The sequence below is a fragment of the Ochlerotatus camptorhynchus genome, unplaced genomic scaffold (assembly GCF_037179485.1).
Source record: "Ochlerotatus camptorhynchus isolate MF236.1 unplaced genomic scaffold, CSIRO-AGI_Acam_v1.1 ptg000247l, whole genome shotgun sequence".
Taxonomy (NCBI): Eukaryota; Metazoa; Arthropoda; class Insecta; order Diptera; family Culicidae; genus Ochlerotatus; species Ochlerotatus camptorhynchus.
In genome coordinates this window covers 1,685,808-1,707,054 of record NW_027040737.1, presented here as the reverse complement: position 1 = coordinate 1,707,054, position 21,247 = coordinate 1,685,808, and the positions used below count along the sequence as shown (strand labels likewise).

At 37.4% G+C, this 21,247-nt stretch overlaps 1 protein-coding gene across 1 annotated transcript in view; it reads right to left on the bottom strand.

Moving 5' to 3' along the window:
* The window catches only part of sbr (small bristles), a 63,240-nt gene extending 44,467 nt beyond the window's left edge, over positions 1-18,773 (bottom strand). Inside the window, exon 1 of the mRNA XM_065226268.1 lies at positions 18,768-18,773. The gene's annotated coding sequence lies outside the window, so the exon portion shown is untranslated. The remainder of the gene's footprint in view (positions 1-18,767) is intronic.
* Between the last annotated feature and the right edge of the window lie 2,474 nt (positions 18,774-21,247).

The window sequence follows — 21,247 nt, the reverse complement described above, 5'->3', positions numbered from 1 at the left end:
ATCATCATAACTGATCTGACTGAAGCAAAAAAAATTGGCATAAATACAACCCGGGGTAGGTGAAATTTTCCAGATTTTTTGCTGAGAAGTGCCAAAACTCTATAATAATATTGATAATAATGATAACAACAATAATAATAATAGTTCTTCTCTGTTCTCTGTCAAGCTTACACAGTTCAACGATTCCAGATGAATTCGCAAATCAATTAATTATGTTTTAGGCGACAATAAATGCTACATATTGACCTATGGGTCTGTGCTATGGGTCATTCCAGCTCAAGTGGGTACATACTTTAAAAAAGATGTGTTCGATGTCACCGATTTGAGCCAAACGATGGCATAATATGACATCTTCAGGCTCTACAATTTAGCTATGAGCTCAAGGATTTTTCTTTAACTTCTGAGAACTTCGATAAACTTCAAGGATTTCTGAAAAGTTCAGGAAACATCGAATAAAATGAGGAAAATTATTAGAAATTCAGGGAACTTTATAGATCATTGTTTCCGACAAATTCGTAGAAACAAGGAACTTGGAAAAGTTCTGAAAACTGCGTAGAAGTGGAAAATTAATTTATGTTTGAGGAGCCTCGTAGAAGTCAAGGGAACATTATTTTATTTCAGGGATGCTCATTACTGATTGGCAACCTCACCACGGACTTGAAATAGGTGTGGAAATTACGTAAAAATTTAAGAAATTTCGTTCCTGGAACTTCGCGGAAAATCAACGAGAAACAATGAAATGCAGCAAACTTTGTAAAAGTTTTGCGAATTTCGTAGCATTTCGAGGATCTTCTTAAAACTTCATATAAGTTAACGGAATTTTGTAGAAGATCTAAAAATAGTTCAATAAACTTCTAAGAACTTCAGGGATCCTCGCTTCAGTTTAGGAATCTTCGTTGTAGTTTGTAAGATCTCAAAAAAGCTGCATAAACTTCTTGGAGGTTTTGGGAACTCCGTTAAATTTCAATGAACTTTCCAGATATTCTATAATATTTGTGGCTGATAGGTGTACTTCGAAACGTGCAAAGATGTTCAGAGATCTTCGTAGAATTAAGAGAGATGGAACAATATAGAATTTGGAATATTTGAGGATATTTTGTAAAACTTAAGCAGGAAATATTCAAAAGACCTCCATATAGACGAAGATATTAGTAAATTTCTTTGGATATTTTTCCAAGGATTCAGGTTAATCAAGTTCTGAAGATCTCCAACTTTTTTAAAAATTGAGATTTTCTTTCAAGGCTGTTGATTGTTCAGTAAGTATTAAACACTTTTCCAACTAATTGAATCTGATGGAATCTTGAATGATGAATCTATATTTTATGGACATGTTTGTTCATTCTCTATAGGGAAACCCATGTCTTGGTGATTTAGCTATTTTATCAAGAATTAGTGCTCCATGAATTAGCTTAATTCCATAAATTTCAACGAAGAGATAGAGATTTCTACATATACTTAATGTAGTTGTTTTGACGCGATTTGATTGAATAGCATTTTTGCGAATTTTTATTTAACCGTAGCTTAGCAAAATAAAAAATAAAATGCCAATGTAATATTACACCATATTTTCGACACGATTGAAGTGTATCCACTTTGATGTGATATTACAATTATTTTTTTGCTGTGTTAGGAACCCCACTCAAAACATGCACGTAATTGGATTGCATGTTATTAAATTCAACATACTTTGATTGGCCAGCCAAATATGGTTCGATTAAATTAACTGAGGAATGACCAAATTAAAAAAAAACTAGCAAGTTTATTGCAGAGTTTCCGATGATCAATTTAATCAACAGCTTTGCTGAAATCTAAGAGTGCCATCACGGTTAATATTTTCTTAAATCGCCTTCAATTTTTATAACAGCTGTAATCGTGCTGCAGTTCTTACGATAACCAGATAGTAAAGAACGTAGCAGATTATGAGTATTAAGATATTCGTTTAGTTGTTTGAATAGAATTGATTCAAAAAATTTCTACAGAGCACAAAGTACACACTTAGAAAAAATCATGTAAATTTAGGTGCTCTGAGACTGACATATACGAGCGTCAATTTCGACATAAAATTGAGTCATAATAGATGCGAAATTCAGCTCAATAAAACGTGCTTTCGAAGTTTTCAGTCTCGGAGCATTTAATTTTACATGACATGTTGATTACGTCTCATTCTTTATGTCAACAATGGATTCCGTCACGTGTAAGATTAGGTATTTCTAAGTGTGTATGCTAAAAGGTCGATAATCCTTTTCTGTAGCTGGATTGTCAATCTTACCAATAGGAACAATCTTAGCCACTTTCCATGAATATGGAAATTCTGAAGTGGTTATACAAAAATTAAATAAGTCTGTGTTCTAAATATATAGAGGAATAAGATCGGTACCCACAGAATCACATGAAGCATACGCAAACTCTTCCAAATATCATTACTAGTAATACATTTGAATGAAAAATTAGCAGAAAGTTCATCAACTTGCTCAGTTTCAATAAACGATGATGGGGCAAAATGAGAAACAAAATAACAATTCAATGAATCAGCACCACCAACATTCATATTTGAACCTTTTAACCCGAGTCGCTTAATATTATTCCAAAGTTTTTTAGCAGGAAGAAATGCACTAAGTTGGGAAGCAAAGTATTCACGTTTAGTGTTTTTAACTGTACGGTTAGTTATGTTGCGTAGCTTAACGAAATTGTGCCATTTTTTAGTCTCTTACCAGTTTTCTGGTTAAAGGCGCATAACGGTTTATGTGTGACAATAGTGCATTATTCAGGTAATTCTATTTGTCATTTTCATCACGATAAGAATAGATAGCATTCATATTTAATTCCCGTATAAAGGAATCGTGGTTAATGTTATTGTAATCGCGATGGAAATAATTTTTTGGTGTAGTTTTTGAGTTTTTCAATTTATAGTCAATACATATTAAATCGTGGTCACTAATACCGCCAACAGAAGACTGGTAGGTATTATTCACATAATAAAACCTGATTATATGCTTAGATCTTTTTTAGAAAGATCCAGGATTTTGTGGATCACAGAAATGTTTGAATTTATTAATTGCTTCGACTGCCTAGCAATGAAAGTGTTCTTCTAGTTTTCCTCCACTTTTGTAGATTCCCACGTTTTTAGCCTCATTCTAAGAGCAGCAGCCGATAAGTTACAAAGTTACAAAGGACCTATGAACTTATGAGAAGATCCGAGTCTTGCTAGTGCATCAGCTCTTTCATTTCCACCAATCCCGCAATGACGATGCACCCAATTGACTTGATTATGGCAAGCCAATTTTTGAAGTGATTGAACACACTCCCAGACAAGTTTTGATGTACATGTCGTCGACTTTACACCATTTTGAGCAGCTTGATTGTCGGCGCATAACATATGTGGAACCTGGGGGGGGGGGGGGACGTGCTTTCAAATCAGCCTACTGATCATTCTTGTATGAAACTGGCTCCAAACGTAAACAATCGCTGTAGGTTTCTTATGGCTTGTTTACGTTTGGAACCAGTTATGCGAGGCATGCGAGGTAGACGACGATTGTTCGTATTTGACAGCCACCTCCCCCCCTTGTGTGGAACTTCATGCAAAAAGCTGACTCAAAGCTGACCCCTTTTTTGTTTGCCTCAGTGGTATAACTGACATAGTTGGACCACCGACAAACCGACATGAATGATCATACAAATTACAAAAAAAATCTGCTCAAAGCACGAAACTGACATCTTTCGGAAAATATTTATTCTAGCCACGAACACGCGTACAAAATTTATGAGTTGGTTCGTGTCTAATCTATTTCGGACAAATTATTTTTATCTAGATAAAACATTTCTATGGTTTTGACAGATGGGATCGCTGCACATTTGAATCGACCGTTATGGATTCTCGATCAAAAGTTAAGTTTAAGTTTCATGTCGGTTTGTCGGTGGTTGGACATCGATCTGTCAAAATAAAATTTTCGTGATATCGACACTGAGCGTTCATAAGGACCAATGTCGAAAACATAAATAATAGCTTCTTTCGTAAATGTCTCGTAGGTCAAAGTCAATCCATGTAAGCCACTAATTTTATCGGATAGGAGGACTCTTTCTCTTCACAATCATGGTGTTGGTTTTCTTGCGTGACTTTTATTTTCGAGAAATTCACGCAAAAAGTAGTTGTATACGTTTGCAGCATTGGCCCTTGCGAAAGTTAGTATTGACGCTGACGGCGGATCTGCAACTCTTTACTCCTGGTAAAATCCGCATCTCACAATCTGTGCATGAAATCTAGCGGACTTTATCTTATCTCTTCATTCTTCCAGCAATCCGCCGTTTCTTCACGCAAAGATTAACAGAATCATATGGGATTTTTATAGGAGTGAAAAGGTAAGGAAATGTTCACCAAGTTTCACTCACATACTGATGTTTGCTTATGGGATTTTACCATAGGAGTGAAGAGTTACAGAGTGACCGAAGAGGCGAATTGTCAATAGTCACGGTAATGCGTAATGAGATGTAACAGGCCGTGTTTTGTTCCTCCGCTGTTTAAATGCTTGACGGAGTTTGACGTGTGGGCATTCTTTTTTCGACTAGCTCGACAGGGGGTTTTTCAAAGGATTTTTTAACTAGTATTTTCAAGTCAGTCAGAAGCCAATCAAGAGCGTTGTTATTCAGTAATATTACCTATTTACAGACGCAATATTTCTTCGTCTCTTCGATTTTTTTGGTTTGCATTGGATTCATTACGGAAATTTGATGATTACGTTGAATAGGTGTAAAACTATCATTGTGTCTGTGGTATGTTGAAAAATTGTTAACTGTGCTTTTAGTGAGTCAACTTATGAGTACATCACTAAATATCCAGTTGATGCATATTAACGATTATTTTTGTTAGTAAATAGTGCTTAACTTTGATACAGCTAGCTGGGAGTCCCACCCTGCGACCTTAGCCATAGTGGTCGAAAAAGTTTGTTATGATTGTGTGTAGCTCCTCCTTCGCCTTTTCGATCCAACCTGGTATATACAAGGTGTGGAGATATAGCCCTCACGTATGTGTTGTTGATGATGATGATGGTCCCACCTCTTACCCCTACAAAGGTTTGAGCTGGACGATTTATCTTTAAGATAATTGAATATGACATTTTAACCAGGTTGGCAAACAAAATCGAACTGGTTTCAGTTACAGATATAGATTCCCTCTCAAGTTTACAGTTGCTTCACAGCGATATAAATGTGGAAAAGCTCAGGCGTCCACCTCTTAGTTCGCCTTTTTGTTCACCTAAAATATTCATAAGTATTACAAGCAATCAAGAGTTAATGAACAATCAACAAAGCATCCTATTACACTAGTAACCCCGCAATCTGATGCTATCATAATTTTCAGCAATGTCAGGAATGCTCACGAACCCCTAAAATTTGCCAGAAAACTTACTACTAACTCAAGGTATCTTTCAAATAAGCTTCAAAATTGCATTTTTTTCATCAAATGTTAAATTCAGTCCTCTATATCCGTAATACGCGCGCGAGGCTCAAACCTTTGTAGACTACTTTTTTTTTTTAATTAATCTCCTATAAAATCAAATATTAAAAATCCATCATCACCCTCGTGGCGAACAGAAATAGTTTTTGCAGTGCTACAATAATTATTAAAAAGTCGTTATGACAGCTATCCATATAAAATAATCCGTTAGAGATAACTTCGTCAAGATACATAATTTGTCAATTCATAAAAAAATCACTGGATAACTGTTCAAAAGACAGTTTTAACGTGTGAAATGCAGTGTCTTTTAAATTCTGTAAGTGTTGCTAAACGTTTGATATGTCTAGGCATCGAATTGAAAACATTTATTCCTTTATAATATAATGAATTTTGTGAAGCACAAGTCAAGAAATGTGGTGTTCTTATTTCAACCGCGTTTCTAGTATTATATCTATGAAAGTCACTTCCTCTTTCAATTCGATCACACAAATATCGAGGCAGCAAACCGTTAACTACTTTAAAAATGAACACCATAGTCAAATATACAATTCTTTGCTTCACCGACAACCATTGTAAGGCGTCTAACATCAAAGTTGAGGAAGTGAATCTATTACATCTCAAAATCAAACGCATTATTTTATTCTGCAAGCGCTGTTATCTCGATATTTGTGTTGCATTGGCCAGAAATAAAATGGAAGGGCAAAAGTCAAGATGAGGAGAGATGATTGATTTGTATAGCTGTATTTTACTGGCAATAGTTAAATCGTTTTTCAGTCGACATAGAATTCCATACTTCTTGGCAATTTTCTTGATGACATTGTCAATGTGAGAGTTGAACTTAAGTGTGTCATCAATAATCACGCCAAGATATTTAATCTCCCGAACGCGATCAATAGTCTCATCATCAATTACAACACAGACGTTCTCATTTACTCGATTCCGCGAAATTACCATAAATTTAGTTTTACTTGTATTCAATTTTAACTGCTTATACTTCAACCATCTACTTAGAGAACGCAAATCTTCATTCAAGTGTAAAACGGCATCATCTAAATCCTTAGCTGCAATGAATAACACAGTATCATCTACAAAAAGATTAATGTCGCAAAATCGTAAAACACGTCGCAAGTCATTAATATACATAATAAATAACAGGGGCCCTAATACACTTCCCTGGGGCACTCCAAGGTTATTCCCCACGGGACTGGAAACAGAATCATTAAAAACCAGTCCGTTGAGTTCTGTCAGACAAATAGCTTTCAAACCATTTATATGCAGTACTCGGTATTCCAAAGCGCTTGATTGATCTTAACAATAAGGGCCTAGAAATTGTTTCAAAAGCGCGTTTAAGATCCAAAAAAACAGCAACAATCGTATCTTTACACTCCAAGTTATTTTTCCACTTCGCTAATACCAAATTCAACGCGGTTTCACAAGAATGACCTTCCCGATATCCCGATTGTTCTGGTATCAACAAACTATTACTATTTAAATACTCCAACAGCTGACCTTTAACAACAAGTTCTAAAATTTTCTCTAATGTGTGCAACATGTTGATGGGACGAAACTCTTCGGCTTTAATCGTTCCAGCAACTTTTTGAATAGGGACCACTAAGGATTCCTTCCAAATTTGTGGCACATGTCCAGTTTGTAATGATTCATTAATAAGGTCCAGCAAGATGTGGCCAATGACATGAAAGCAATCTTGAATAACTCTAGCATTAACATTGGTAGAGGGAAAAAGGTAAACATTGCGGGAGAGGATGATCACGACGTCATAGCAGTCGAAATCAAATTTGTGAAATATGAAGTACAGAAAATTCTAAATATATTTGTATGATGATTGCGCTTGCTTGTATGCTTTTTTAGAGTATCCGGGAAATATCAGCAGGCGTTTTGTATTTTTATAGTAACTCCTTACTTGGAAACGGGTAAAAACTCACCAGCATGCTGCTTTTTCATGGTATACAGTGTCCTAATAAAATAATCAATACATTATCTCAACATTCAGTGGAAAAACATTCATAAATTTTGACTTCATACAGAAATTTTATAATTCATATTCAATTTCCAATGCAAACGCTGATTGAAACAAACGTTATGACGTAACTACGAGCGTGTTTGAGCGTACGAAAGAAGCAAATCGTGCGAAGCCGACTGAAAGCTGAGTGAAAAACGAACTGCACCAATACGCACAGGCCATCAATTCCACACCTTGTATAGACCAGGTTGTTTTCGATCAACTAGGATCACCCTTACCACGTTTTTTTGAAGAAATTTTCAATTGACGGTAATTGAGAAACATATTAGGTGTTGAAATCTTGGATTTCGCAGGTATTAATAAGCGCTCGATTTCATTTATCGTCCTGCTTACAAAATTCTTGCGAATGGGACGATGCAAGTTCAGCTCAAAACACTGCTTATTTTTAAAATTGTACTTCTAACTCTTGTTCCAAATTTTGCTGCTTCTCTCTGAACTTCAAAATGCAAGCACTTAATTCCAAATTTACACAGTCGTGTTTTTTCTCCTACGATACCTAATGAAATTAATGTTTGATGCAATTGGTTCCAAAAACAATAGAAAATATCCAAAGCAGGAAATGTTTCATAAATGTTTCTTCTTAGTTTACCACAGTTTTGCTGTGTGAATCAAGGTGATGAATTTGTTAAAGTTAACCATATAATTATAAATAAAGCACATACATGTAAGAAATGATTTCAGGAGTGCTAGAAACACATATAATTATAAACCACGGTAGAATTATTTAAAAGAATTGACAAGCCCCTTGATACCCTTTCTCATTTCACTGCTGGTATAATCAATTTGACAGATCGATGTCCTTCTATACCACTTGAAATCACTGAAATGGGGTCGATTTTTGATGATCGAGTTCCACATATGTTATGTGCGCAATGATAGCATATAAACTTTATATTATAAAGCAAAGCATCCAATGCCTTCGATGGTGTACTTCTCATTGTACCTGTTATTGAGAGAGTTGCTAACCTTTGGAGTTTGTCTAACTAAAGTAAAGCTGTTGGTCACCGGTCCATAAGTTGATGGGTCCATAGGTAGGGTCCAGGTGTGGGAGCTGCCTCCCTGGCGACGGTAGCATTGGTACTCAGTACGGAAGTCAAGATCGACGGAAAACAAATCAAGGAAAAAAAACTCTCAATGGTTCATATGGCCAGTGTATCGTCAATAATGATTTAAGACAAAAATCTGTGTTTCACTCTCGTCATGAAAACTTAGCAATCTAATAGTACCCAGGAAATGTTTAAAATGCGTTCCCCATTCGTTTTATTTGTGTTGGCTTCCTACCTCTCATTTTGCATCTTCCTGCTCCGCCACATAGCGAGCTGTAAGTTTTGGAAAATAAATATTAATTGAATAGCGGAAAATGCACTTGCAGCTGGCATCATTTATACAAATCTAATACACATTCACAACATGGTGGGCGAAAAAAATGACAATTTAATTTGTCACTCTCCTGGCTCCGCGGATAAGTCTGGCTGTTCGGTGACGATAGATTTATTAGAACGATTTCCGCACTTGAGATTATGCAACATTCTGCTTCTGTTTGCATTCCTAATGGGTGCTGCCGATGCGGATCACGATCGTTTAGTCAGTAATTAAATAAATATACAATCTTTCAATCACTAAAGACCACTCAGTCACGTATTAGCTTATTACCGAGGAAATTGCATCACGCGTACATTGCACTATTGCGCGTCTTCCTTCTGAAACCCTTCAAGAGATAATGAGTCACCCAACCCCTCTCATTAATTCCCTTACTCGCCCGTCGTTCCATGGAATTAAGCAATTTCCTCTATACCGCCACAATGATCATTCATTAAAACCACAGATAAGGAGACCATAAACGGGCTTTACTTTCATTTTCACGTGTCATTTAGCAATCATCACATTCTGCTAAAGCTTGACGCCGACGGTTCGTCCAGTGCGGTTTCCTCTAATCACTGAAACTCTATAATCCGCAAACGATGCAGCTTGATCCCAGAGTGTATACAGCGAAGCTTTGGGGAGGATTGGCAAATGCAATATGCACCTATGGGCTGTTCATAAACCACGAAGACTATAAAACCTATTGTTACAATGCAATAAAATGTATGGTAGCAACAAAACAATTTATTTTTTTGAATTTTTTATTTATGAGATTAAGTAAAGAATTGAAAAAAAATAATATATTTATGGTTGCCAGAAAAAACAATCAAAATATTACAGAGCTTATTGTTATGACAATAGAATCTGTTGTAAATGAGACTTTTCCAATAGAAAGGGGGTACCCATTTAACCCATCAATTGAAAAACAATTAAATTTATTGTTATGAGATCACGTGATCAATAAATTTAATTGCTTTTAATTATTCAAAATTTTGATAACATATAATTTATTGTAAACCTGTTATGGTGGAAATTTGATCATTTGACCAATACAATACAATTACAATGGGGTTAATTGTCAAAAGTAGAATGTATTGTATTTTCTTGTTATTTTATAGTGTTGCGAAATTTTTCTCCATTTAGACTTGAGTGATTTTAATTTCGTCGATCTCATATTTCGGTTTCGATATCGCTGTCACTGTTCCCCATCTTGGATTGTATATATCAATTGGTTTCAATGACACTCCTTTTGGTGTTTACTTTTGACTCTTTTGTTCTAATGATCTCAGCTTGTTATGTTTACATCAAATCAGCTGGTGAATTCAATTCCACGTGTTTACTTATGACCCCATTGTTGTTAAGCTTCCAGCTGATCATGTTTACATAACAAAATCAGCTGTTTAAGCATGTTGATGTTGCGTGCGAAAACATCAAAAAGCAGCTGAAATTGTAAGAGTTTTAAAAACCACTGAAAATTCTGGTAGGTTCCACATTTCGTCGATAATATACGGGGAAACTATAATAATGTTATTTTTTATCCAGGTTGGCACGATCCATACAAAGTTTTAAAAATGTGTATGGCAGATTTTCTACGTAGCGGAGGCCTGTAATTAAAACCTCTCAAAAACTGTCTACGTAGTTTATGGACAGCCCCCTAAATATTAACATACAAGTTATACCGCAATAAAGTCAAGTCACAGCAGAGAGGAAGAGTGTTATCTGATTCTTCCCCTGACGCGCTTCGCCGCTCTGTGGCATGGCAGTCAGTCGGGCAGTCGGTTGGTCGGTATCTAGTTCCCGCCTCATTGGATACATTATACTGGATGTAACCAGTTTGCTCACGACGTTTCACTATATGTATATGTTGTACACACAAACCAAGTGGCATGTACATTAGGGTGCTTCATTTTGAAAAAGTGATATACTTTTTATAGGGCATCCTCTAGTTCGATTAAATACCCCAAAATATGATTTTTCTTCAAAACACGGTGTTCGTGCAAGCGACATTTACCGCCTTGACCCTAAGTACATTATATCAACCTTAACAATACCACCACTTGTTCTTACTGTTTATCTGTAATGTGCTGTCTCTGAATTACGAATACAATAAATATAACACAGTATCATCTGCCTCTGCCATGGCAGGACGGTCGAAATCATAGTTTTTTATTTATCAAATCACAACGTAGGAAAGGGTCCTGACCGTGCGCGATCACACGGTACAGATTGATTAAGGTTTAGAGGTCACGCCAATGGGTTGAAGTTTGTATTGAGAGTTCGGTGAATTGCAATCGAAAATTATTGAGTATCACTTACTTTGCTCTAACTTTTGCTGTAGTTCTCCAAACGTTGAAAACATTTGATATGTGGATGTCATGACAATCCTGTTATTGTTGCAATAAAATTGGTGCTGTTCCCTAATAAAAATAACCATAAAAGAGAGCCTAACGACGTGTTCGGGGTATCATCCAAACCATTTGTAGGGTAGTTTACCCATCTGGGATACAATTCGTTTATGGTATTTGTTTATTAGGGTTGTCTTGCACATTTTCATCTGTCAATCTACCCTAATTTGTAATTTTTTTTAGCAATTCTATCTTTTTTGACATACAAGTTGTAACAAATATTTTTTGGGTATTAGCAACAACATATTACAGGAGTGCAGTTTCGAACCCATTTGGATACGGTTGTGTTTTAAGTTTGTTCTCTGTTTTGTGCGTGCGTTCGCTTTCATAGTTATCAGCCGCATTTGCCGGATTAGCACTAGCACTCTGCCTCCCGAACGGTTATACGTGTGTTATTGGTGGTTTACTCGCTTTCCGAGAAGTTTTAGAATCGAGAAAGAAAACATGATTCATCATGTTTGCAAGCAAGCATCAGAAGATTTGGCGTTTTTTTTCTGGACCAGAAATTTGTGGCATCGCGAGTGATAATTTTAATTTCAGTTTATGATGTTGGTTCGTTTGCAACTATTTTTGAAAAAAATAAGTGTTTTCGATCGAAAGTGTACCAAAAGTGCTTCTGAACGTGTTTCGCAGTTGGGTGTGGTGGAATTCGTGCATTTCCGGTTGATTTTCAGTGGAAATTCCGTATCACAAATTGCCCTCGGATTCCTTTTTTTGCCGGTCGTGGACGACGGGAGTGCTTTCGCGAGAGTGACGTTTATTGGATCCGTTTCTTTGGACGAATGTGTTTTTTTTTGTAACCAGCGGTTGAAAGTGTGCCTGCGAATTGCATTGCCTCCTGGGAGGCCGATTCACCGTGTTCGGATGTCACGCTTTCATCGTGTAGTTCTATCGAGAGTCTTTCAGAGACGATGGTTTTTATTTAACTGCAGAAGGATATAAATCGTCCTCTAATCTATGGGAGCTCTTCGAAATCGCCCTGAAGTCATGGGTTCCTTTGCAACATATCGGGTGAGATCTTTCCTTTATTGTTCTCTTAACATTCATTCCATTATTATATGACACATTATATGCTGGGTATGGCACGGTCCAACCAGGGCACCCGATTGAAGCGATTTGGATGAAGAGAGTGGAATTGGGTGGAGAGAGTGGGTTGTAGGATTTTATTGTTGGAAGGAGATTCTCTTTGATCCTGCGAACTAAGCGTAAGTGCCTCTGCTTACAGGTTTGCCCTCCGTATTTGGCCCTTCATACAATGGTAAATTGAATACAATCAGGTGTTGTACTTGATCGATGTGCGGTATAAGAGGTGAGGAGAAAGGAAACTAGTGGACTCTTTCATTCTGACGGTGTTCTTATGCAACAGCAGACGTGACGTCACGTCTGTTGCTGCATAAGAAGACGCGAGAACGAAAGAGTCCACTAGTTTCCTTTCTCCTCACCTCTTATACCGCACATCGGTACTTGATCAAGTCGTACGAGGTGGACAGTTAACTGTCTAATGGTTGTGCCTGCAACAATGAGTGGTTTCCTTTACATACATATTAGACTGATGCAAAATTTGACTTTTTCGCTCCACAGTGCTTAAATGGTGTCAAATCGGGTCCTGATAAGCCTCCCAAAGTTACAACTCATTTGGTTAGAAACAGACTTCGCACAAGCCATTTGAAGTTTACATGTAAATTACTATGGGTAATCTTTTTGTTCATTGCCTTCTAGTCTTTTTTTAGTACAAATTTTGAGAGGTTAGTCAGGATCCGATTTGGAATCGTTTAAGTATTGTGGAGTGAAAAAGTTAAATTTTGCATCAGTCTAATACATATAGCAACAACATATTACATTTTTTCAACATTTGGGCAAGTAGAACCAAAGTGCCGATAAGAAATATAACACTTTTTTAATGAAGCACTCTAATGTACGTTCAATGCACAGTGGGCCAGGAATGAAATCTAGCAGGAAAACAATAATAACGCTCTGGAATTGCATCCAATTGAGAGGACGTCTTGAGTTAAGTTTCTTGGATTAGTTAGGACTACAATTCGGTGGATAGCAATAGTTCAAGTTTTGGCCGCAAATATGGCGCAGCGGTACCATCTTTTTCATTTCGCAAGATAGAGGTTTGCTGTATTCGGCAAAGTTGTAGAACGTAAAATCAAAACGTGCCCCAAGAAATAAAAATTGTTCAACTTTAAACAACTGAGATATTCAAAGATTTATAAAATTCGCCAGAAATAAAATTTATGTTTTAAGTATTGTATAACATCAATGCTATAATTTTAGGGTACTGAACAATATACATCACATACAATTTTTAGGCCTGTAGATTTGAAGAAATATTTCAAATCTCCTCATTCGCTAATTTTCAACTTCTATTCAATTTTCATACTGCCGTACTCTAGCGGAACTATCTACCTACTCAAGTAACCAAAAAGCCCGCTAAGGACATCTCAAACTTTATATTAGCCTTATATTGCAAAAAGGCAAATTAGTGGGCTTGTTGGTTACTTGGGTACCCTTTTCAGACCTTTCTTTTTTATTAATTTATGTGATAAGGCTCAAACGAATTAACTTTACAGAGCCGATGATTCTTGTTCACTATGCAATACATCTTAAAACTATAGTCAAATGGTACAACACAATATACATTTTATCTTCCGCTATCCTATAAGCCTCCTCCACCAGAACATGAGCCGCTTCCAGTGATTTCATTGTATGGCAGATTCGCCAACGAGGGTCAGAGCCAGAGCTGGTAAATATCACGGCTGTCATGTGACGATGAGAAAACAGGTCCTCTCACTATCACGAGACGAAACTACCTATCATTAGCTTTCTTGTCATTTTTCAATGATCAAGCTCTCATGAGAATAATTCTTATTTGGTTTTGACATCAACATATCTAACTGATTTAGATGAATTTAAGCAAACAACCGTATCTAATCGGTAGAGTGAATACATTATTAAGATTTCCTCGGTACAGGTAACTTTAAAAGCATTAAATGAGCTAAGAATTACGATGATCACAACACTTTCACGTTCTGTCATGATAAAAAATTCGATGAGATTTTAAAGAAAATCTCTATCATCATTTTCTCATCCAATGATAGTGACAGAAGTATCTCTGTAAATATCGCGTGAGATCTTTCATTGAAAATGACATTTGCCAGCCCTGGTCAGAGCGCTTCCATTGCAGTAATGGACGCAAAACGTGGTCATCACTCACACACTCATCACGAAACGGTTGCTTTCCAAAGTCGACGACGCATCGACTGGAAGAACTGCTGATGAAGAACAATGAGGAGGACCACACAATGGTTGCTGCCGAGTAAACAGACGATCGCGTGACACACATTGAGAGTGGTCTGCTTCTGTTCGACAGCCGAGTGCACACTGATCAGACCTTTCTCACTTGTTAATAAATTATCACACTAAAGCTTCAGGTTAGATAGCATTTCCAACCAACTCTGAATAAATAGTGGTTCAACCACCAGCCAAGATTTAAAAACTCTATCTATTTAAAGGGTTTAAAAATGTTGTCCATCCAGGTGCGGCCGAAAATCACTGCTGATCTTGAGATCAGCAAAATCACACAGCAGAGAATCAAGGCTGATAATATCTTAGCTGATCTTAAGAGTAGAATAATCACAAAGCAGAAGATCAAGGTTGAATTTGACCTTAGCTGATTTTGAGGTAATAAAATTACCAAACGGAAAATCAATAGTCAAAGTAAAAAACGACATCCACCGCCATTTTGGAGTCCAATATGGCGGATCAAAATCTAATATGGCGGCTCCCGGACAGTGTATATGCATGCACCCATGCAATATGAGCATATATGAAAAGGGCTCAATGAGTTGAAGTGGAAAGTCAACATCCGTTGCCATTTTAGAATGCAAGATGATAGCATAGCATAGCATAGCATAGCATAGCATAGCATAGCATAGCATAGCATAGCATATGCGATTGTACAAATCGTGGGTGCCATTTTAGAATGCAAGATGATGGACCAAAATCCAATATGACGGCCTCCGGACAGTGTGTGTGCATTTAAACCCATGCAATATGGGTATCTATGGAATGGATGGAAGTGACTGTATCTACTATTTCAAACTGTTAGAAAATATTTCATGTCCTGGTTTGGGTGTATGTACCATACGTGTGAGTAAGGTTGAGAATTTGTGAGTGTATAACTTCATAAGCACTGTAGGCGACACCGACGAAGACGGTTTGATAGGGGTGAGGTGGCTTATTGTGAGCGCTAGAACTGTTTAAATTCAGCATTGGAAATCGCGAAATTTCACGAAAATCACCAAGCGAAAAGTTTGCGAGTCATAGTGCGTTTTCACGATCTTTCCATCACTGAAGACATAAAGTAAAGATAAATTAAGGGTGCTGTTCCTATAAAATAAATTGTATCATCCATACAGAATACTCCAGGTGAGAGAACGGTAAATGTACCTTTGTTCGGGAAATGCTCCTAAACGTTTGAGAAACGTTTAGTTAGTGCTTTGGTACTCATGTTAAATACTCAACTCGTGTTAATCTCAAGTGCGTAATGACGAGCGTAAATTTCTGCGATAAGAAGATTTCTGCACACGTAGGGTAAACGCACCTATAGTGAAGGTACGTTAGTGCAAGCAGTTTCAGGCAAAATAGAGAGAAAATGAAATTTTTAATCAACCTTCTCCGATTTGTATGACATTTAGCGTAATTGTTTGTTAAGGAAAATGATTCACATTTGCACTAAAATTCGGCCATTTTGCAGAATAGAAAATCTACACATCAAGAAAAGTTGAAATTTTTTCTTGAGATGCACCAATTAAAAATATGAAATCAAGCTGAACATTGCATTAGGTCCTAAGTAAGATTGATCGATTCTTTTCAACGACTTTCTCTTTCGTTAATAACTTGGGTTTAGAACCATCACTTGTCATGTTTGTCGTGTTAGAAGATAGATAATAGCTGCTGTCGTCGATCTGTGAGCTGAAAATAGCTGGGAATTTCTTAAATGGCCGTGAGGATGCAAAGAGAAAGTCGACGAAGAGAATATGGCAATGTTACTTAGGACCTAATGCAATGTTCAGCTTGAAATGTTCCAATGAAACAGTGGAATTGTTCCATAAACCTTGACGATTTCTATGGAACATTCAATCTTTAGTATTGGCATATAGGGGAAATGAATGTAATGTCGGCCTAAATACCCCTAATTTGAACCCATACATAAATTCAACAATCGACTAAATTTTCAATAGCGACCAAAAATATCCATTAGTACCGTCCTAATGGCGCGTTCATCTAGATAAATTGATAAATAGCAGATTTTTAGCGATTGGTCCATTCTTAGATCCATAGGCCAACATTAGAGCCATTTTCCCTATAATTTTTTTACTGAATGATTTCATATTTTGTAGGGAACATTTAATCTTGTTTAGTGAATGTTTTATCTTTTAGAAGCTTCGCTTCGCTCCTCTATCTAAACAAATATGGGACAAGACAGTAATCTACGCTTCCAGAAAAAGATTAAATATCCCCTAAAAAATATAATACTCCCTTAAAACTATGCAATCCACCAATGATAAATATTACATGTGCCAATAACAGAGATGAAAGTTCCATAATAATCCCTGAAGTTTTTGAACATTTCCTCTTTTTATTGGCACTTTTCATATTTTGTATGGAACATTTCATTATTTTCTAAGGAACATTTTCCTATTAAGAATACTACCAATTTCTAGGTAACGGAATAGCCTTCGTATTCATAGCTGTCAGATACGTTCAATGCCGGCTTCGTCAATACCTTTATCAATAATATCTTCAGGGGGTAAGTGAAGTCTATGAGCGCTCATTTTTAGCATCAGGATGCATCATGGGCTCAACGATTCAATCATTCAAGGATTACATTTACCCCCACCATCCCCATCTTCCCTGACCATAACAGGTAAAGTCATTGATGACACCGACATTTACCCTACAGAGTATATTTTTAACAATTCCATTCTAAATGCGTCGAAGTCAATAAGCAACCTTTTTGACACATCAATCCATATTCCCACCAATGATGTTTACTTCACATCCCCGCGTCAAATGGCAAGCGTTTTATGGTACACTGGATACGAGTGCCAGCTATTAGCATCAATAATTACCGAAAATAGTTTTCAATTCGGTTATCACCTGTCGGCCCCTTCTGCGGTGCTAATCAACAAACCGCTTGTTCGAAGGTAATTCAATTCAAACTAGAACGCAGTAATGATTGGGTTGTCAACAAACCTTGGTATAAGTGATTTAAACTTGAAAGATTGCGTTGAAAATATTTCCTCCAAACAATAGCTCTGGAAGTCGTAGAAAAAACTCAAACTTACATGCTCTATAGATACGACTATGGCGACGGCAAAAATTGGCTCAGCACCCCTAAGTCATCCGATATATTTGTACAACTAGGTAGCAGTGCAGATTATGCGGTACAAAGAAAAAAGTATGAAAAGTGCAGCACGTTCTTCTGGACATCCATTGAAGTCAATATTTGTACACTTCTCGAGTGTCACTCGAACACACTTTTCACACCTTCCACAGCAATTGCAAAATTTACAGCTCGATTGCATCACATATACACGTAGAGAGTTTATAGTTGGATCAAACTGGATAGGTTCGCCATTCAAGTTCAGCAAACACTTCACCAAACAACGTGTGCTACTGGTAGCCAGTTTTGTTGTGCAATCACATAAATTTGACGGATGTGCACCAGCAAATTGAGCAATCAAAGCAATCTTCGTCAAACATCATGCAGCGAGCGAGTCAATCAAGCTCAATTCGTATCCCGATCCCGACGCCCCTCCATCAGAGTCACCACAGTGTAATAGGCGTCGCTTTGTTGTTGCGTGACAATAAGAAAGCCAGTAAAGCTTACTATTTCTTAACACAGTTGGCAAGGTAATAAAGCGGCTGTAGGAGAACGTCAACGTCGAAAGACGAAAGGCCGAAGGACAAACCATCGAATGGACAAAAGATCGAAGAGACAAAAGGTCGAATGGGCAAAAGGTCAAATAGAATTCAAAGGAACAAAAGGTTTAAATGGACAAAAGAATGAAAAGGGAAAAGATTAAAATGGTCAAAAAGTGCAAGAGACAAATAGTCTAAATAGACGAAAAGTCGAATGTCAAAATGGTTGAAATGGACAAAAGCTAAAATGGTCAAATCACTGGATGAAAATAATGAAAGATCTTAAAGGTAATATGCTGAGTAAAGCAAGTAAATCAAGCTTAGGCTTAGAGTAACCTAACTGAAAAACTTGAAAGTTTTTTCTCTCTCTCTCTCTCTCTTCTTCTTTAAAACATGAGCTGATATTCGGCAGATTGAGCTATTGAACAATCCAGCTGAATATTCTTGAAAATTATATCTCATTTTTGGAGTCTACTGTTTGTCGTAAAGGAATATGCTGAGTGAAGCGAGTAAATCAAGCTTAGGTTTTGAGTAACTAAACTGGAATTTTCGATCTCTCTCTCTCCCTAATTAAAACATGATAGCAGCGTTGCCAAATATACCAATTTATCGGGTTCGAACTTTATACCGATGTACAGGTTCCTCAGAATACCGATTTTTTAGATTTTATAAAGATTTCCATGTCCAGAGCGTTTTCGGCTACACAGGAATTGGGAAACAGTTGATGGCTTATACCGGTAATTCCTGGGAATCTGGAAATACTTTTATCTTTTTTGTTACCGAAAGGGTCCAACATAATGTTTATAACTGAGATGGAGATTGTCGTGACTGGACCGAGGTTTCCAGCCTCGGACACGGTTACACGAATCTGCTGCTCCCTGTTGTTGGTCCGTTAGTGCCGCTATCCCTTCTGTTGGTGGTCCTTTGCTGCTCGTCCGCTCTCTCCACAGTCCGTCATAAGAATCTCTTCAACGAGCTTAGGTACCTCATATTGATACCTCCAACTGTATCAAAATTCCCGAACCAATCAGATTCTTTTTACATACGGTCTATCACGCTTCACGCTCACTCGATTTTACTCATTTCTATTCCATACTAACTCTATCTACTACATGCTTCCCCTCACCTACTCTCCTTAATTGATGATCGGGGGCAATTTATCAACCCTCTCGGGGCATTTTATCAACTCTCTCAAGGGAATTTCTTCTACCTTCTCTGAGAAATATCTTCTCTCGGAGGAATTTCTTCTACCTTCTCGGAGGAATTTCTTCCACCTTCTCGGAGGAATATCTTCCACCCTCTCGGAGGAATTTCTTCTACTTTCTCGGAGGAATTTCTTCTACCTTCTCGAAGGAATTTCTTCTACCTTCTAGGAGGAATTTCTTCTACCCACTCGGGGATATTTCATCTACCCTTTCGAGGGGGGATTTCATCTACGTTCTCAGGGGAATTTCAACTGCCCTCTCAGAGCGCGCCAATAGCATCCTTGCAAGAAAAAGGATGGTTCTCACTTACCGTCTTGCGCCATTGTCGTGACTGGACAGAGGTTTTCAGTCTCGGGCACGGTTCCACGAATCTGCCGTTTAGCTGGTGGTCCGATGTAGTAACCGAACCGAGGTTCCCAGCCTCAGTCACGGTTCTACGAATCTGCTGCTCCCTCTGTTGGTCCGCTAGTGCCGCTATCTCTTCTGCTGGTGGTCCTTTGCTGGTCGTCCGCTCTCTCCACTTTTCCGTCATAAGAATCCCGTCAATGAGCTTAGGTCAGTGGCGTCACGTGAGAAAATTTACTAGTTTTGCACCTATTTTATTGTTATTTTGTCTGAAATAGTAGAAGCCAATTTTGATGCATAATAAAAAAAAATGGGATACAAATCTTTCGACGGGGGTACCTGCATAAAAAATAAACGAAATGATGATGGGAAACAGTTCTGCTACCAGTTTTGCTTACTCTTGCATAGAAACATTGATTTTCTTTTTAAGTCTCATGTTTATGATATTTGTCATCGTTACTCACCTTCTGGCAAACGGTCTTTTCAGGAGGTCATCAACAATATCCTGTTCCATGATTCCTATTTAATTTTGCACTGCTATGAACAATATTCCATCAATGCTCTGAGGCTACTGAATGAAATGCAGACATGGTAGTGAGAAAATTCAAAAATTTAAAAATTCGATGTGTGCGTGTAGGTAGGTATACAACGAATGACGGCTCTCCAAGATTCAATCAATTCAGAGAGAAACTCAAATGGGACGTAGCCTATACGTGCCAATTTATTCTCTTCTCTTTAAACTGTGCAAAGATAGAAGCATAGAAGTGCACAAAATAAACACTAACACAGCGGCAATTATGCTTACGGGACTTCAATACATATACAACTGATCTGGTTGTAAATACGAGCGTTTCTGGTGCACAAGCATAAGTCGACAGTGAGCATTAGAGTGATGCAAAATTTGAAATTTTCGCTCCACAATACTAAAAAAATTCCAAATCGGATCCTGACTAATTTCTCAAAATTTGAACCCATTTGGTGAGAAACTGAGATGGCACAAACCATTTGAAGTTTGTATGGGAATTACTATGGTAAAACCAAGATTTTTGTTCATGTCTATCTAATAATTCATCATATCGGTTTGCTTTAAAAGCTTTCAATTTTACTTGTAGGAAATTTTCCCAGCTACAACTTTGCTGAAGACCACTTTTTGATTAAAGGGTGTCCACGATGAAATTGCCACACTATGAAATTGCTCTAACTTTTTAACCGTTGGGTAGAATTTAATGAAAATTTGGGTGGATTTAGTTCATAGTGCATTATTTACATCCTGCAAGTTTTAAAGTCCTGTGATCAAAACTCGCGGAAATGGAGTCGAAAGAACAGCTCGTGCGTGATAAAATCTTGCGCATTCATCACGAGAACAAGGATCTCTCGCATCGTTCCATCGCTAAAACGTTGGGAATCGCGAATTCCACGGTGTCGCGAGTGATTAAGCGGTTCGAGGAACGGTTGACCACCGATCGGAAGCCCAGAAGTGAAGGAAAAAGTATTCCGTACAACACCA